We start from the raw sequence: 18,879 nt of genomic DNA, 5'->3' as shown, positions 1-18,879 counted from the left end.
CAGCTAAGTGGAACGAGATGAAATTTTGCAATGGCTTTTACCTCCATTAAAATTAAAGGGGCTGTTTAAGGTTGGTCGATGTACCGAGATGGACTTTTTTTTTTTTAATTTTTAGCTTAGTTTAAGATTGTTGACAATATCTTATCTAAAAAATAGTTTATAAATGTTCAAGGGTAAAGCCAACAAAAAAAATTTTTTTTGTCTGTCATTTATAGTTAGGGAGAGCATCTGAAAGATTTAATGTTAGTTGATTAGGTTGATTGCAAAATGTATGTTTTTAGATGACTTGTAGGTGCTGCAAATCAGTAGACTTTGAAAAAAAAAGGACTTTTTATGCTAAGGAATAGAAATTGGCAGAATACAGTAGAAGCTTTGTAAAGACTGCAATATTGACGAACAAAAATATTGAGACTGAGCCACCAATCAGAATCAAGCAAACTTACCACAAATTGATTGTAGAGACATGTAAAAAACAAAATAGTAAGAGTAAATAATTGTAGTTGCAAATTTTTGCCTTTAACGAAGTGAACTTCCTTTAAAAACTTAATGTTCTCGTTTGGTAATTATAGAACGAGATTACATTTAGAACATTTCTTGAAAGAAGAAGACAGAAATTTTTTTTTTAGCACAATTATATTATAAGAACAGAAATCAAACAAAAATGAGTGTTTAAATTTATTAAAGCGTTATTTTAAGAGCAGCATTAAACTTTTATTACCTAAAGCTTAAAATTAGCTAAAGCATTATTACTTAATAGCTCAAAATATCAGCTATATAGATAAAACTTTCCAACACATAATGCTTTAAAGAAGAAAAAAAAGCCATCAAGGTAAGAGCTAAGACAATTTTTTCCTATCGAAACCAATAGTCCTTAAAATTAAGTACTTTCTTTATCTGGCTAATCTTACTTTAATTGCAACAAACTTCTTAATAACCTAAATTCCCATTTTTGGAGATAACACCCACAGTCCACAAGAGTAAAATAAAATCATTGGTTTTCATCACCTCCATTTCTAAACGAATGTTAAGAAATAAACCTATCTCCCAAGAGATATTAAGCTCCTACTCTTCGTGGTCATAAAAGTGCCAACAGTTTCCTGACCGTTGCCAAACTAAATATAAAAACTCTAACGTTTTCGTCCCATTCCATTAAAGGCCATTTCGTCTTTCAAGTCGTGAGTTAAGATATTTCGTTTCTTTCACTTATGATAACGGGGGAATCTTTCCCCGAGTTTGCTTTTTTTTCCAAACGTAATTATCTTTATGTTGATAGAGATTAGTTGCAATAATTGCCTAAGTGCAAGATTTGACGCCATGCTGTTTGGCAATTCAGATGAAACTGATGGCGAGGAGGGTCGTAATGTTCGATACATGTATTTTATGTCAATTCGAATCGAATTCCTTCACGAATGTTTGAAGGAGGAGGCACTAGAATGACCCTTTTCGATTCTCCTGTCAAATGATTCTGATTGCACCTGTAACAGAGCTGATGGATGAGGTCTGACCCTAATGAATGCGATATCGTTGAAATTTCCAATTTGCACAACTGAAACATTCCACTATTGAATCATTTTTTGAAATAATAATAATAATAATAAATGGTAACTTTATTTTTAGGAAAAAAACCAGCATTTCTTTGGTTTTTTCTAAAATAATCTTACTAATACTTTAAAAATCTAATGTCATCTTCACACATGTCCAATGAAAAGCTGTCTTGTTACGTGATTTACTATCACTGAAAATAAAACAGAAACGATGATCAAGTTTCCCTCTTGAAGGTCCAGTTTCCTTGATTCTGCATTAAATTAATAAAAGTTGCAAAAGTATAGAGATGTCCAAGCCAGATACTGGACTATACCAATGGATTCATATTATTCAATCAATTGTCGTAATATTGTGGTTGTTAATGGCAACCAGTTGTTATTTACACTATTTTATTTTTTGAAACAAAAAGAATTCCAATTGGTAACTACTCGTAAGTGATTGATTACTGATGAATTTTCAGAAGGCATGAAGTGACGTCAGACTAGATATCTCTATTGATTACCTGTAAAATATTTCTTTTATCTCTAATTTAAAAGTATTAACTTTGATTTACTTCTGATTATTGTTCATAATTAAGGGCTTAAAACTTAAGGCTAAACTTATTAATCACTTTGCGATCATTAAACATTAAGTAAGATACTTCATCTTTGTGCAGAACTGTTCCCAGTCAAAATATACTATCAAATAATGAATGCAAAATTGTAAAACAACATTCCGAAATTCCTTTTCGCATTATTACTAAACAAACTTTTTATTGAAAAACATTTAAAGAGTTCTGATAGCAATCAAAATTTAAATAGAAATTAAAAAACACGTAGACGAAGACGCAGCGGTAACCAAGCAAATTTGCAATGTTTTAATTTTAATTGTAAAGCTTTAATTTTTTAAAAAAAGTAAAGCTTTAATTTTAAACATTATACACTTGGAAAATTGCGACACTAGCTAATGCCGAATTCAATTCACAAAAGTTGTCAGTGAAGTATGCAAACTTTTGTAGTCAGATAATATGGAATATATAAAAGAAAAAGTATAAAATCATTTTTAACAATTTTGAATTAGTAGCTGCACAGTATATGCATAGCCTCAAATTCTCAAGGTTTTCCTGGAGATTTTTTTTTAAAAATTGGAAATGATGGTGAAATTTATGATTTGATATTTATTCTATATTTAATAAATGTGGGTAAATGTGATTTAGAATGACTTCAACAATCATTATATCTCTGAGCCATCGGCTGCATAGTTTGAGGAGACTGGTCAACCATTTACATCTGTGGTAACTGATGATTGGCTAGGCTAAATGAAACGATCGCACTCTGTCCTAAAATTCAGAACACAAAAAGCATAGGAAATAAAGAATTAAAATCAATCCATGGGATGCAGTGGAATATTGAGTTACTACAAGCTTGAAAAAAGAAAAAAAAACTCACTACATTGCACTTATTTCTCATTGAGAGATTATTCACTTAACATAGAGGCAGAAAACAACACTCTTATAAAATGCGTCTAAAATTGTATGCACATTCATACAGTATAAATTATAAATAGTGTTCTTTTTTTTAAAAGAAATACAAAGATAGACAAATGCGTGTAACACATCAAAGTTTTCAAAACACTGCTGAGGGACCACGGTTGTATACCGAAGTGACGTCATGTATGTAAATCATAGTATTTGTCGATTCAGAAGCCAATCAGGTTCGACACACACGCGTGACGTTGCTTATAGATATTCAATTAAATCTGATTTAAACCACATGGTTTGGTCTAATCACTTCACTTCCTCTCAAGTTGCAAGGATTCAATTGAGCAATGGGTATGTATTTTTTAAATTTTTTTTTCAGATTTGAATTGCAAACTTTCAATTAACATTTAATTATAAGTATAAATTTTTCTGTCTAAAATAACGACGCAGGCTTAATTTTGTTTTTAGGGATAAATAAACATTAAAAAACGCTTTCATAAAACTAAGCCTGTTTTCAAACGTCTTTCTTTTAATTAAAAGACCGGCTTAAGTTGTTCCTCGCGAACTGGGTGTGATGCTGATCGTCAATCCTTGTTCTGATCCAAAAAGTTGCCGTATTAACACTAATGATACACGATCTGATTTTAAAAAGCCATTAATTTTGCGCAGAACTGTCGACAATTGCTGGCCAGGCAATCCCTATCGACTAATTCTGCGCTTTAATTAGAATAATTGTCTTCGAAATGTTGCAACTCCGTAGTTCAGAGATTATATTCCAATTCTGAAAGGATCATTACAAAAGATTTTAGTTTTTTTTACGAGAAAAGATTCGTGATTAGTCGAGATAAGAAGAAATTTATAAATAAATTATTTGGATTTTCTGCTATTGGTTTTTAAAGGAAAAAACTGTTCTAATGATGAAAAATAAATTATGAGATTTGCTTTACGATAAAGGTAATAAATATTTTATCAGAAGCAGTAAAAATAAGAAGACATTGATCAAAAAGAAGTTTGGAAGATTTTGTATTAATCAAATATTGTTGGGTACTGTTGATAAAACTAATTATATGTTTTTTTAATGTTCTTTTAACAGGTTACATATTTTTACGTTTATTTACAATTAATCCTTGCGCAATGCTTCATTTTTGTAAATTTTTAAGCCAAATTACTTAGTTGAATATCATAAATAAATTCTCTAAAGATATTTGATCTTTCATTAAATTATTTTCCTTATTTAAAACAGAATTGAGAAAAAATAAAGAGTTGCGTTTTTTCTTGATGAACATAGGGTTAAAAAACAGTAGTATTGATCTGACTAAATTGTCATTTCTAATGTTTCTTTTTATGCATCAATGCATCAAAATTTTATTAAATATGTTAAAAGTAAATTTTCAATTTAATCTTGAAGATGAAGCTAAAAGTAAACACTAGAGTAATATTTTTTTCTATTGCTAAATATGCTACAATAACCGAAAACACTTAGACCAAGTTAGTCTTAAATTTTTCAAAACCCAACTATATTATTAATTTTTTTATTTATTTATTTTGGAAGCATATAATTTACCAAAAATTCACTGCTAACTGGTAGAACGAGGAAAAGCATATGCATATTATGTAAAAAAAAAGTTAAACTTTATAAATTCAAAATTATCCATTCCTATAAGTAGTACTTCAAAATAACAAAATGGTTATTAAATTTGAATTTCACCATCTTTTGAAACTGTTCGCCTACGCCCACGAGCCGCACCCTGTGGCGACAGAAGGACCGACTCTATTGTTGAACTCCTGCCCCAACTATGAATTTCTGCAACTCCCCTTTATAAATTTTTTCTTCACTTTTTTTGCGCAAGAATAGTTCCCTTTTTCCCATTTTTTTGTTCTCTTCTCCCAGGATATTACATTACTCATATTCCCTGGCGTTTAAAACTGGTTCTTATGCAAGTCGTATCTCAGAAGAATAATATTAAAAAACAAAATTTTTATACTATCAGCTAAAAATTTTTGCAATTTTTTAAACACATTAAAAAATTCTAAACTTCGCCTTTTTTTATTTTGCATTGTAAATTTCAATTGCAAAAACGTATTAATGCGAAATTTCGATCAAGTTAACTTACAAAAAACTTAAAACTTACTCTACTAAAAAAACTTTTAAATAACTGACAAAAAAGTTTTTTTTTCTCAAATTTTATTTCTGATTTTATTTTATTTTTATTATTTTATTTTCATTACTTTATTTATTTATTTAGTTTTTTTTTATAAAAATATCACAGTGTTTTTAGAAAAATGTAATAGAATTCAAAAGTGTTTCAGTATCATTAGTAAAAAAAATTTAATAGTCTTTCATTATCATTTTTGAGTTTCGAAATTTTGAAAATAAAGCGTATTTTCTCTGAAGAAGTATACTTTTTTTCCTAACAGATTTGGACTTTTGACCCTCATAATTGAGGGGGTAGTCAAAATATGGAATATTTGATCCCATTATTTTAGGCTGGATATATCCACTTTGTTGTCACATCTTCCTTTGTAAGGGTCAAGAATCCAAATCCATCAAAAATAGATGTTTTCCCCCCCCCCTCTCCAGAGAATGTAGATTTTTGCTTTGGATTTCGTAACTTAAATTACTGTCAACACAAATTAAACGGCACATTTCAAGTTATGCTTTCGAACCATGAAGATTACTTTATCATTAATATCGATTACTTTATTGCTAAAAGACAATAACTTTAAAAAAATTTCCAAATTACTTTTTTTAAACTTTTCAAATATGAAAAAAAAAAATATATTAAATTTCTTCAATTTTGACACTTTTAATTTACTGATATGTCACTGTATAATAATTGCTTGTCAAGGGTACTAAAAATATTCCTTCTAGGAAATAAACTTTCTGTAAAGTTTAAATCAAGATTAAAAATAGCAAGCTATTATACATCACTGTCATTGTTCAATCTCGGTTCTATCAGCTGCGCAGATTAACTAACGGTTTCTTTACAGACTTCACTATCAATGATTACAGGTAAACGAACGTTGCTGTAACAACAGACATAATATGTATTCTTGGGAAGAATAAAAAGTAAAATGGCCAGATGTTCAATCCGGAATCAGTTTAGATCTCTACAATTCCCGTGAACTATCCTTGATCGATGACAATAGATCGGAGATACAGCTATTTTTCTTTTCCATTTCCACGAGAAATCTTATTTTGATAATGGAATATAAATTTCGTCTACTTGGCGATGGTGGCGAGATACGCCAACGAGATGCTAATCTGGATAAAAGTAAGTTACCGTTAGGTTTGGAATATCCATCCGACTTGTTTGTGAATGAGGCCGATAAATATGATAGCAAAGGGTCAAATAATAAGCTTTTAGCTCTTTTGTGAAAACGATTCATTGTAATGGAAAAAGAATTTGATTTATATTATGTTTTGTGCTGCATATCTTGTTTTTATTACATATTATTTTTAAAAATTATTTTGAATTTTTTTTTTTGTTTTGGTTAATATAGACAAAGCAATAAATACATTACCCTATTTGAAGCTTAAAATTAATAATTAAGTTTCACGACCAATGATTTGATTGAAAATTGGGTTTTAAGCATATACGTGTATAGTATAAATTAATGAAATTCTAAAATTCTTTCATGTATGCATAGGTTTATATGAACAATGAATAAAAATGCAGTTTTTCAGCCTACCAAGAAGCAAATTCAATTTTAGTAACTGTTATAAAATATATTCTTTGAATAAAACTAATTTCTTAATAAAAAGTTTTCTTTTTAAATATGCATTACCTCCAAATTCTGATTACTTTTCAATTTGAAAAATATTCCAAACAAAAGATTTAATCAGTTTAAATTGCTTATTTATAATTTTCCCTATCGCTGGCTCGAAATGAAGAAGCTTATGCTTATAGAAGATCCATAGCCTACCATCTTGTGTATAACTATGCTTTTAACTCTTTTTTAGATTAAATTATCAATTAATTTATGTATTTGTAAGTTATTTACTTGTTTTTAGCATTAAAGCAAATAACAGTAGAAAAGTTTCGTATCAACTCAATCTTAAAAGTTAACTTAGTTTTCGTTGAAATGTAATGAAATTTTAAGATATTTTTTATTTGAGGATTTTTAAACTTAGTGAAAATTTCGATTCTTATTTTTTAATATCTAGGTTTTGTATCTTCACATAACTAAATTGATGGCTTGATATACTTTTGCATGATACAGTTTTATTTAGGAGCATAATATCATGGTGATTATTAGTGGTTAACACAATTAAATATTATTTCCTTGCAAATCAATAATTTTTGCATTCTTTTTTTTTTATCTTAGAGTAGCTTATGTTTAATCTACTTTACTAAGAAAAAAATACGTGTATTGATTGGCGAGAATAATTTCTTGCACCAATTTATTACTAACGAATTCAATCATTGGTCTATTTCTCTACGAATTTCAGTTATCCTAACTATATTTGATAAGAAAATAATGTATTTTAATAATAAAATATATAAATGATACACTGTGCACATCTTTTAATAATTCTGTAAATGTTTCATAAAATTCACTAATGATACATTATAATCATTCGTGATTTTAGTCGTCTAATGATTTAGTTTTGTACCATCCATTATTTTAGGCATTCTAATAATACATTTTTGTACCTTCCGTTATTCTAATAGTATATTTTTGTATCATATGTCATTTAATCGTTTTAATAGCGCCTTTTCGTATAATCCGTAATTTTTGTCTTTCCGATAGTATATTTTTGGGCCATCAGTTATTTTAGTGGTCGCAATAATACATTTTTGCGTAAAACGTATAGTCGTTCTAATAAACTATTTTTGTATCACCCGTCATTCTAATAGCATATTTTTATATCATCTGTTATTTTAGTCGTTATAATATCAAATTCTTGCATTATCATTCATATTAGTCCTTCTAATACATCTTTTTTTGTACCATCCGTAATTCTAATAGCAAATTTTTTGTATCATTCGTTATTTTAGTCATTCTAATAGAACATATTTGTATCATCCGTCTTGTTCCTCCATCTAATACTACTTTTTGTACCTCCCGTCATTCTAATAGTACATTTTGTATCATCAGTCATTTTAGACCGGCTAATAGAACATATTTGTATCATCATTCTAATTGAACATATTTGTATCATCCGTCTTGTTCCTCCATCTAATACTACTTTTTTGTACCTTCCGTCATTCTAATAGTACATTTTGTATCATCAGTCATTTTAGACCGGCTAATAAAACATATTTGCATCATCATTCTAATAGAACATATTTGTATCATCATTCTAATGGAACATATTTGCATCATCCGTCTTGTTCCTCCATCTATTACTACTTTTTTGTACCTTCCGTCATTCTAATAGTACATTACGTATCATCAGTCATTTTAGACCGGCTTATAGTACATTTTTGTACCATCGGTTATTACAGTCATTTAATTACTACATTTCCGTAACTATTGCTAATTAGAGTTCAATTTTTCCATGTTAAAAAGATTTTTGTAACTGAACAGGACACAATTTCAGGATTCGATCGTCAATTTCTCAGTTTGGGACAGAGTCACTGAAAAAGCACTGAGAACAAAATATTCTCCTTAAAATATTGAACCCACACAAATTTTATTTCCTTCTCGAAACAACTTTAGAATAGAGTAGTTGATAATTTTTATCTCGTAATCTAATGTGTCTAAAGCGCCTTTCCATGTACCTTTCATGGCGCGAATGCGGGCGATCTTGTTGATCTTGGGAGGATCCCGATGACCTTTGACCCTCACATTATAAATACAGACTTAACGAACGAGGTCGCTTTGATCGTCCCATGTTATTCTTGCTTCCGAAAAGAATAAGGAGTTCAAGGTTTTAAATATTTATATTAAAAAATATTTTGCCGATTAATTTCTGACGTTTTGAGTTCCAAAAAATCTCCAAACTTACAAAAATAAATAATTAAACTGGACATAAAAACGTATTCCGTCAGTGACATAACTCAAACTACGTGTTTCATGAAATCGTAACGGTCATTTAGAAAACTGATCTCCCAATTTGATATCGTTTTTTAAATTACTTTTATGACTATTGATCTAAAATAACAAACTAACGTTAATGTCCATTGTGATTTTTTTTAAATTAACAAATTTTACTATTAGCTTGCCTTTTTCAGGTGTTAAGTATAGGGTCCATTATTCAAGATTGAAAAGACGCATTCATTACTATTTCCAGTTCAATAGTCGCTCATTTTGATGTATCTTTCCTTTTTCAAACTTACTTTTTTATCTAAATCCATTTTTTAAAACGCATACTTTGAATATAAGCAAGTTTACCGACGCTTTTAAAAAGTTGTTTTTGATTTAAATACGTAAAAAGTGTCCAAAAATTAATTTTTCCACGTAAAGCTGTTGTTCTCTAATGTTATGCTCTCAGTAAAAATTGGTTTAATTTAGAACTATATTTGTATCTTTTATCTTAATTGTCACAATTATTATAACTGTGCGCTACCTTTATAAACGGAGCAAATTTGATGCAACAATTTGAACCATACTTCGGTTCAAACTTAAACCATAGTATCACATAATTTAATTTAAAAAGGATAGCTCTTATAGATAATATAGTTCAACTGTGAACCATATTAAAAAGGTTGGAGCAAATTCACTCGATGTTATGTTTCAACTCGTACAAAGTTTCAAATAATGTTGAGTTTAGAGGATAAGTGTATAGTTGAGTTCGTTGGAACGGGAAAAAAATGCATTTAAATTTTTTTTTTTTTTTTTTTGAGTTATGTTGTGTAAGATTTTTGAATATTATTAAATTTTTTTTTAAAGAGGATGAAGAAGAAGGAAAAAAAATATATTTTCTGTACATTGTCCAAAAGCCTTTCGAAGTCGTAGCCCACTGCCTTCCTGCAATTAAAATAAGTTTCAGATTCGTAGGTTCACAGGTTTTTACAAATAGTTTATGTTAAGAGGAACAAAAATTTCCATCTTATATTTATTTTTCATAAATAGCTAAGGAAATGGCTAAGAATGAGTGTTTATAATTAAAATTGTTTAAAGTATTTCTTTAGCGTGAGATGTGAGGCCCAGTACCCGTTTGCCTAAATTATTGAAGTTAAGACCCATTAATAACTTCAACGTTGGTGCAATGATATTATAACCGTCGTTGAACAGCCAACCCAATTTTTGGGGTTTGAGACTACTAATGTTCAACTCTGTAGCCTTGTAATTTTGAACAAATCCAGAAGACAAGGAAACTCCTGGATTAGTACCCCAGAGGTATGATTTGTTATGGGAACATGGAGGACGTTGTGACCCGATAGATTTAACGTGCACTAGCCACCATTTACTACATGGGAAGTCTTCTGTCAGCAGGGATCGAACCCACTACCTCTTGGACATGGGCTCAGTGTTCTACCAACCTGGCTATTCCGGCCCTGGGGCTATGATAGACGAAACTAGTTGTTTAATATACACTGTTAAAAATTTGGAGATTGTTTTGAATATCGTTCAAAATTGTTGCAACATTAATTTGGCTTCAAGTTGTCGTGAAAAATGTTGCGATATCTTCTTTAATAGTATCGTAACTTATATTTCACGAGCAGGTCGTCGGACTACCGAAGCGAGGGTGCCATCCCCTCTGCAGAGGATCAAAATTTTTATGGCATGTCTTCGGATCATCCTCAGGGATGCTTCCCAGACCGTCGCCAATAGCCCATTGTACAGCTCTACTGCGACGTAAATGAACTAGAACAACAACAACGTAACTTATATTTTATTAATTTGACTTATTTAAATTAATTATTATTTCAGCTTAATTGTTTATTTATAGCTTTTTTTAATACTTAAGATTTAGAGATAAGATTCAACAGATTTCGGGTCATACCCTTCATTTGGTAAATACCTAATTGCAGAAGGATTTACTAGCCCCTTTAATTTTTGATGTCTATTTTTTGTGAGAAAATCTCAAATTAAAGGGTTTCAGAAAACAGATTTAATAACATATTTTTAAATATCGTAGGTCATAGACTTTCTTTTTTTATTTATGTTTACGATCGGCTGGCTACGTAACAAAACTAACCTTTTTTTGAACTGTACACACTATTTTGTGCATCAGAACTGAGCCATAACGGAAAGAATACTCAACTCAACACGTATGTTAACAGCAAGCTCGATATTTTGATTTGATTTTATGGTTCAACGTTAAGCTGATTTTTCTGAGAGTTTAATAATTTTTTGAAGCGTTATGTTGAAAACAACTACAGAATCAAATGCAAAACAATCATCGCTATGTTTTTTTTGCCCGATCACTGATATCCCTTTTCATTATTTGCATTAATTAGACCCTAATCGTCATCTTAATTTCCCTCTTTAATTATCAGTTGCCATTCATGTATTAAATGACGTGAGGTAAAATTTAAAAGGTTAAACTTAATGATCTCGAAACTTCAAATCATATCCTATCATGCGACATAAGACAAAAAAAAAGAGAAGAAAAAAAGGAATTCAAACAATCATTTTTCTTGTCAAGGAAAATCTCCACCCTACACCACGCCTTTTACGTAGTTAAACACAGACTACATAATAGAAAAAACTTAAATGACACATACTAATTAGTTTAAGTAGTTTTATTATGCATTATTTCACATAGATCGACAGAGAATCATAAGAATATTTTCTAACTATTGAAGTCTTGATTCATGGTATTTAATTTGTCATCTTTAGTATAACAGTATCAGAAAGTGAATGAATAACATAAATTGAGGGTATCAAACGGACATTTAATTCAGAGGTAGATCGTTGGATATCAAATATGCAAAAAATGTCATAATAGAATGAAAAGTAATAATTACAACCCCTGAAAAATGCGTGTTGAATAAATTTGAATAGCATTTAAATGAGAACTTAAATAACTGATTTTTAGTGCCAGACATATTGAATAATTTGAAATTAAGACAGATTCTGAAGAAACAAAGAAACTGTATAAAAATAACTTGAAATTAAAATTTGTTTTTGTGATATAATCATGAATAGAGGTATAATATTAGGGAAGAATCTACACATATTTAAGTTTCGCATATCGTTTTTTGACTTTTTTCAGAACTTTATGAATTTGACTAAAATTTTTTTTACCCTCAAAAAATGTATATTTTTTTTATAAAAATAAATGTGGATTCATTTTTTGGTAATAATTTAAGCATTCAGTGAAATAACAGGTACAGTCAGTTCTATACATATTAACACAAATATGGAACTAATTATAATTTCTTTTAATACTATAAAGCAAGTTATCAAATTTAAAAATTCCAATAAAATACTTATTCAAATCATAATTTTCGTAAAGTAAAGTACTCCCACAACAGCTAGTTGACAGATAAGAGATTATAAAAATTAAAATCCCCCATTTTAAAAACCCAAATTATGAGGGAGACAATTTGTCCGGTATTGCGTATTCTCCTCCTTTATTTTCTAGACAAGATGACATCCATCGGCCACAAGTCCCCTCCTGGGAGAAAACCCCGGATGTTAACAATGACATCATAGTATCTAAGGCCACTGTGTCATCGTGGCTTAATCGTAGTTTATTCGATGATTTTTTAATTCATAATATTCTTTCAAGACGTTAAAAATAATTCAGAATATTCTTGATTTTAAAGGCACCGTAAAAAAAGGAATAAAAAAAAACTTTAAATGTCAAACAACGTGTCAAAAAAATAGATCATCGAGAGATTAATGTTTATAGTTGCTGAATTTTTTACCTAAATATCGTAGTGGTATAGGATAGGTGGTGATAAGGCAATAAAATGGTTCACACGGAATGTTTAGAATTTCATTGGTTTGGAAAAAGAAAAAATTAAAAAAAAAGAATTTTCACTTCGGGTATTCGAGATTCGTTAATTACTTTTCAGTTGATTTATTTATGAAATTAATCAAGATTATTAGTAAATACGAACTATCTATTCACACCCATAATCATATCGGTGACTGTTACGGATCTGAACAAGCATTAAATATATCTTCCTTCCAGAAAAAATATTTTATAAGATGAGGAAAATTAGTCAAAAAGAGCTTACAGTATATATTTGTGTAACTTTTAACATCTACCAAAGAGATTAGTTTAGATTAACGGCTCCCAATTTTCCTTCGGCTATGGAACAATTAATATTTAACATTCTTTCCGACGGAACCCCGACTTTATAACTGAAGTGTGCAATGAGAATAGTGAGCGTATTAACCTATAAAAAATTGCTTTCTTTTAAAAATATAAGAATGGCATTTGATCATTAATAATCTCAAATATTAGGTTTAATATCCGACAGATAAATTCACAGTTCTAGTCCTGAATCTAGTCTTCTTATGAAGTTATTTTTGGAATACTGAACATTAGCTGAAAATGATAAAATAAGCCAAATTATGGTTTCCGTTGAAATGAAAACAAAAAGAACTGCTATAAACGTTGAAAATGGCTAGTAAGGAAACAAATTTCTTTTTTAACAATCTGGTTATTTTATTTTTGTTTGAACAGAGCGATGGGAAGTACTAATTAATTTTTTTTACTTCCAATGCCTACCTGGAGAATGCTCTTTCGTAATACAGGCATCTGAAGGGCAGATTTATTGGCCACGCTTTCAGAGACACCATATTAGGTGGGCCAACGTTGCTTCCACAGTAAGGACAGATAGTACAGAGAATGAAAGAACATCCATGCCTTTCCCGGGATTCGAAGCCAGAACTGTTCTGATGCAAGACCAGTTTCCTGACCCCTAAACAAGCAAATATTTTATAAATACACGTCTTTTTCATAATTTATTCAATATACTGTTATTTGAAAAATTATGTACTTCTTTAATCCAAAAAATTTGCTGTTTCTTTACTTATTGGCATTTGATCTTAAATAATATCGAAAAGGCAATTAAAATATTAAGTAAATAAAGGATTATTGATAGGGTCTAAATACAATTACAGTTTTCAAAAACGTCAAAAAAAAAAAAAAAAAAAAAAACTGTTTAGAAAAAAAGTCTGAACTCCCGGAACCCATTTAACTCCTTCACGAAACCTTATAGTTCCGCAGAACCACATTTGGTATTCTCTGGTTTAGATGATTATAAAGAATAAAAAAAAAATTATTATTAAATAAAATTCAATTTTTATCAACTTGTTTTTAAATGCTTTTTTCTTTTATTACAGTTTCAACCCCAGCTTCTATTATTTACGTTTCAACATTTCATTGAATTAAAATGTAAAAATTACTTATTGTATAATTCAACCATTGAAGAATGAAGCGATAGTAAACTTTATGTTTGCAGTTCAATCTTGGAATAATTATAATATTTTGGAATATAAAATATACGCCGGTATTTATTTAAAAGTTTAATGGAGCAACGTAAATGAGAAGCCACTTTTTGTGAATAGCTGTGATTGACTGTAATTCAAACAAAACTTCTTTTTTTTTTTGTAAATTGAACGAAAATTAAATCTAGCATACTCTAATCATTTTTGAACGAATATTCAGATAATTGAACTAAACTGAATTGCAGTCATGGATTACATATTTCATTTCTGAGTGGATTTTCATTTTTAATGGCTTAAAATGTTGAAAATAAATCGGAATTATTAAAGTAGATTGTCTATACGTGATTTAAATTGCTTGATGAGAAATGTTATTTAGTTTTAGCATTACATTTTGGTACTAACAATAATTTGTGTCTTAAAAAAAAAGAATGCAGATGAATCATTATCTACTTTAATTTATTTTTAAATGGGAAAACGAGTTTTCATAAAGGAATAAAATTGCTTTTTTCGTTTTACGGTGGAAATGGATATTATTCAGAAACTAAAGTTTGGAATTTAGCAATAAATAAATAAATGAAAATACAAAAATAATATGGAAAAGAATCAAAGATTATTTTTCCTCATATTAAGTTGTTGTTTTTTGATAAAAGTAAGATATAAGATAAGAATTCTACAGGGTGTTTTTTAAGTAGTGCAAAATTTGAAAGCCAATTCTTTATATTTCTGACAAAAAAATTGAGTTTCGAATTTTTTTCGAAGTTGAGAAGTAATACAGCAATAAAATATAGTAATAAATAAATAAATAAAAATACAAAAATAACATGGAAAAGAATCAAAGATTATTTTTCCTCATATTAAGTTGTTGTTTTTTGATTAAAATAAGATATAAGATAAGAATTCTATAGGATGTTTTTTAAGTAGAGCAAAATTTGAAAGCCAATTCTTTATATTTCTGACAAAAAAATTAAGTTTCTAATTTTTTTCGAAGTTGAGATGTAATACAGCAATAAAATACAGTAATAAAGAAATAAATAAAAATACAAAAATAATATGGAAAAGAATCAAAGATTATTTTTCCTCATATTAAGTTGTTGTTTTTTGATTAAAATAAGATATAAGATAAGAATTCTATAGGATGTTTTTTAAGTAGAGCAAAATTTGAAAGCCAATTCTTTATATTTCTGACAAAAAAAATTGAGCATCGAATATTTTTCAAAGTTGATACAGCAATAAAATAAAAACAAATAAATGCGCAACCTAAAAATTTATATTTCCTCTTGCTTTCCACTCAACCTTCGATTTTTTTTTCTTGGAAGAAGTACATTTTAAAAATATGGTTTTTTGAAGCAAACAATGAGAGAATTTTTTTACAATAAAAAATATTTTGCAAGCAGTTTAAGAAAATAAAAGACCATGTATTGCATTCAGAAACTCTTATCAAACCTTTACTTGCTCGTAATAATGGAGTGAAAAAAAGTGGAGATGGGGTGCTGAGGATAAGTGGGAGGTTTTTGTGAGGGGTGCTGAACCCTGTCCTTTCTTCCGCACCTGGGATAAATTGGGGGCAGATTAGCATGACAAGAGGTTCTTCCTATTGTAGGGTTGCTGACATAAAAATAAACGCCAATTCATTTGCCTAGACTTCCTCTCTATTGATAAGAAAGTGACAATATTGTTATACACTGTATATATCACTGGATTACACATTTAATACATAATAATGGAAGTTAGTTCATGGTTGAATTTCTATTGACAAAGAATTTTATTTATAATTTTAAATAAAAAAAGTTTTTTTTCTCTCTCTTTTGTAGAAGAGAACTCGGTGATTATTATTGAATAATCTCTATTCTATTCTATATTAGTATTCATGAATTTCACTAGAATGAGGATTTTTTTTTTAAAGAAATGACTCTGAATAATAGAAATTGTTAAATTCAGTCTCATTTTTTCATTTTCTTTTGTGTCGCTTAATTTATTTTGAAACAGTTGATTTGTAAATGATGGAAATAAATAAATAAACACTCTAAAGAATCGACGCCCAATATTGATGAGAATTTCCTCTTTTTGGACGAAAACGTAACATGGGAAAGTGAAAATTTCGTTAATCTGTTAAAAATACTAGTTTTTTTTTTTTTTTTTTTTTTTTTTTGGTGAGGATAAGAATTTCATAAAACACATTAAGCGTAAGGCAACATATCAATTTGCACAATAAATTAAGAAATGCAAAGGAAATAAATAAGTAAATTGTAAATGATTCAGTACGTAGTCACTGCTACTGAACCTGAATATTTCCTCTTTATTAACGAAAACATTATTTGAAAAATGCATCTAGTGAACATTTTGTCAACTTGGGAAAATTGCTAGTTTTTTTTTCTTTTTGAAGTTAAGAATTTTGTTAAAATCATTAAGCTTTAGGCAACATATCGATTAACACAATAAGTTAAGAAATACAACAAAAAATAAATAAGTAATGTGTGATTCAGTAGGCAGTTACAGTGCTTGGAAACCTAAAAATTTTCTCGCTATTGAGCGAAAACATTACTCTGGAAATGCATCGAACATTTCGTCAATTTAAGAAAATTGCTTTTTTTCCCCTTGCTTTAGAATAATAATTTTATAAATGACATTAAGTTTAAGGCTACAGTGGACGTTCAAAAAAAATTTTTTTAATTTTTATGCTACACTAAAACTTTTTTTATAACTTATGTATTCTATCAAGATATGCCCTTGCAAAAATTTTTGTAAAAAATATTTGGACCATTTTTGAGAAATTTAAAATTTTTTAAAAAAAATTTCATCAATTTTAAAATGCTCCCAGCAGCTTAAATTAAAATTTTTATTTATTTTTTTTTAATATTCTTTTTTTAGAGATAAATGTTAAAAGCTTTATGCATTATATAGGAATTTTCCTAAATTTATTTTAAATTTATGACCAAAAAACAAATTTTATGTAGATTTTTGCTTCAAAATAAAGGTCGTTAGGTACATGAAACCCGATAACTCTTTTATTACTTGTTATAAAACAGAAACAAATGCATAAACTTAATCTAATATACATATAAATAACTAGAAAAAAATTTCATCTCAATAGGATGAAAACAAAGTCGACTGGAACATTTTGATTACATGAAACATAACAAAATTTCAATTTTGAGAAAAACAGCTTTTTGTGTAAGAAAAGGGGCGTGGCTTCATAATGTGAAAACGAAACTACCCTATAACTTCTCAAAAAATGACGAAATTTTTTTAAAAAAAAAAAATTCAGTTGAAAAAGCAATGAAACAAGTGTCTAAATATGTCCAAAAAAAAACGAAATTTTTATCAATTTTTGGCAATATAAAGGTCCACTGTAGCCTTAAAGCAACATATCGATTAACACAATTGGTTTAGAAATACAAAAAATAAATAAATAAAAAGTGAGTGATTCAGTACACAGTCAGTGCTAAGAAACCTGATTTACAAGCAAGCGTTTAATACAATTCCGTTATACAGTGCAAAAAGTTTTAAAACATATGAAATTTTTTTATAAAACTCACATAAGACATATTGAATTTAAGGAAAAAAGGTTTGAAGATAGCTCTTAAGCTCCTCTAACGAAATAATTACATTGAATTACTGTCGCAAAACTGAAATATAGTAAATGTCAGCTTTCTCCAGTGATTGTCGACATTTAAATAGTTTTCGATAAATTTTCGATATTCAGCAAATAAACACGGAAAAATGCCAACGTTCGGCAGTGAATGTTAAATAAAAAAATTTTCTATTACGATGTTTTTTCCTCAGAATCATTGCATACTAAATATCGACATTTGCTGGTGTAAGTAAGAAATAATATAATTTATCGAAATTAATATAGTAATAAGCTCGCATCAATTAAATAAAATTAAGTTCAATTGTAAGAAAAGTTGTTTGAAGAAAGACTTTTGAGAAAGACCTAAATGTCAACTTTCTCCAGTGATTGTAAACATTGAAAAAGCTGCTTGGGTTAATGTTCGAAATTCAGTAAGTAACCAGAAAAAAACTGACATTCGTCAGTGAATGTTAAATAAAAAAAATTTCTTTTACAATGTTTGTTCCTCAGAATCATTACGTACTTAATTTCGACATTTGGCGGTATAAATGAGAAATAATATCATTTATCAAAATTATCTTACTCAATATTCACCATCATGCTAAATTTCGTCATTTGTACTCCGAGAAAAAAAAAGTTTGGTCAAAACTTCCAGAATATGATAAAGTTTACCATTTTTCTGGCTCTATGGGAACTGGTACCAAAAAGTTCGGTAATTTTTAATGAATCATTTCGATAATGATTTTTGTGAAATTAACAATAAAATATGGTGTTATAATATTTGATAAAATTTGATGAATTCGGTATATTTATTACGTTAGTATAGAGGGTGGTATAAAAAAAAAACATTTACTCGGTTAAATTTACTTTACGGTTTTTATTTTTTACGAAACAAGTAAGAACAAGTAATCCAGAATTTCCAGTAAAAAGTCATCGTAACGAATGGTAAAATTAAGATATAAATGGTAGAAATACTGTTTCACTGGATATTATTACCAGA

At 28.7% G+C, this 18,879-nt stretch overlaps 1 long non-coding RNA gene across 1 annotated transcript in view; it reads left to right on the top strand.

Annotated features, from left to right (window-relative positions):
* The first annotated feature begins 6,002 nt into the window (after window positions 1-6,002).
* LOC122269254 (uncharacterized) overlaps window positions 6,003-18,879 on the top strand; it is a 100,128-nt gene continuing 87,251 nt past the window's right edge. The window contains exon 1 of the long non-coding RNA XR_006225085.3: window positions 6,003-6,279. This is a non-coding gene — a long non-coding RNA (uncharacterized LOC122269254). The remainder of the gene's footprint in view (window positions 6,280-18,879) is intronic.

The sequence above is a fragment of the Parasteatoda tepidariorum genome, chromosome 7 (genome assembly GCF_982258835.1).
Source record: "Parasteatoda tepidariorum strain Cologne lab strain chromosome 7, Ptep-v5.0, whole genome shotgun sequence".
Classification (NCBI taxonomy): domain Eukaryota; kingdom Metazoa; phylum Arthropoda; class Arachnida; order Araneae; family Theridiidae; genus Parasteatoda; species Parasteatoda tepidariorum.
This window is presented reverse-complemented; position numbering and strand designations above follow the sequence as displayed.